We start from the raw sequence: 1,640 nt of genomic DNA on the forward strand, positions 1-1,640 counted from the left end.
ACCTCCTACCTCTCGTCGCCCGGCTGCTCCCTTTACCCGTCACCCGCCGCGCCCTCGCCCGGCCGCCTCACCGCGCAAGGAGCGCTCGGCTGCTCGCCGCCGCCGCCGCGCGTCCCGCGCCACCACGCTTGCCCCCTCTCCTGACGCGCACCGCCCGCGCAGACGGCGCTCCGGGACAGACGGAGCAGCGACCGCGCGCGCGGTCGCTGCTCCGCCCCTCCGTCGCGCGCGCCGCTATGATGTAACTCTTATTCCGGGGCCCGTGTGCGGGGAGCGAACCTTAGCGACCGCCCAGAAGCTTTCTGAGCGAACCAATCGGGCCAGGATCATCAGCATATGTCCCCTCCACAACATCGTGGGCGTTTGAGCGGTATTTGAGGAGCACCGCCACTCTGAAGTTCGGCCGGGTGGTCTGCAGACCCCCCCCCCCCGGAGCAGCAGAGGCTCCGTGGGGTCGAAAAGTCAACGCTGGGAGTCGCAATCGTCAAACCGTCGCAACACCACGCGGTACGCACGTACCGCCCACATCCCCTCCACCGCTGAGCAGGCGCAGATCGACCGCCGGGCCGCGTAGCCGTCGTTAAGGAGCGGTTTTTGGAGCCGTACGAAGAGGTCCCAGACGGGCGAAGATGCGGTTTTTCGACGACCACACGCGATTTGGTATCTGGTTTTTGCTAAAAACGGGCCGCCTAGTGCAGCATCACTAGTACAACACGCAACCACACTGAGAGCTCCACACTAGCCGGTATAGGCGAGAACCGACGGCGTCACGGTCGCCGGAGTGGACGCACTGCACACACACTGTGACCGTGTCGACGGTGTGACAGTGAGCTGACACAATCGTCGGCGCCGCGCTATCGCGGCGCCCCGCAGTCTACACGCCTCAGACGCACCCCTGAACGCGCCATGGGCGCGCAGATACACCGCAGCGCCGAGGAGAATCCACACCTGGCCGGTCCCGAGCCCCGTCCTGGGCCTCCAGGCGGCCGAAGATCGGCGTTCGGGCGGGATGAACTTGTCGGAAATGGAGCAAACTTGGCGCGGCTCGCCGCTCGCGGTACCGGGTGAGCCTGGATAGGGCAAAATCTGGGGTGAATACGAGGGACAGAGGTCGCAAGTTTGTCGCGCAAGTTTGCGCGGCGTGGCGCTGCCCCGCTGCCGAGGGCGCCACCAACCCGTGGCGGCGGCATTTCCAGCCCAAATTGGGCGTTCCGTGCGCCTTGCCGGCGAGAGTGGACGGGCTGTGCATCGTGGGGGGGGTGAGTGGGAGGGAGGTGGTCGTGTGCCTACTTTGTCGGCCGCGCGCGAGGAGAATTCTGGGTGTGAGGCGCGCAGGAGGCGAGGGTGGGCGCGCCGGCGGTCGAGCCGCCGAACAATTCGACGTGGCGCAGCTCCGTGCCGGCGGGGACGACCAAGCACATGATGTCGGCGGCGGTCGCGCGACGAGCGAGAGCCGCAGGGGCCCTCTGAGAGCCAGGCGCCGAAAAGCAGCGATGAGTGGCGCCGCGATCAGCCACCTGTGGGCGGTCATCGGGGTCGCGGTCAAGCTCGCGACGGGGTAAATCTGGTGCTTCTAGTATCACTGGTGGGCAGGGTGTGCAGCAGCCGCGCTCAAAAAGAGGCAAAAAACTCGGCAACTG

This window comes from Emiliania huxleyi (genome assembly GCF_000372725.1).
Source record: "Emiliania huxleyi CCMP1516 unplaced genomic scaffold EMIHUscaffold_41, whole genome shotgun sequence".
NCBI classification, from domain to species: domain Eukaryota; phylum Haptophyta; order Isochrysidales; family Noelaerhabdaceae; genus Emiliania; species Emiliania huxleyi.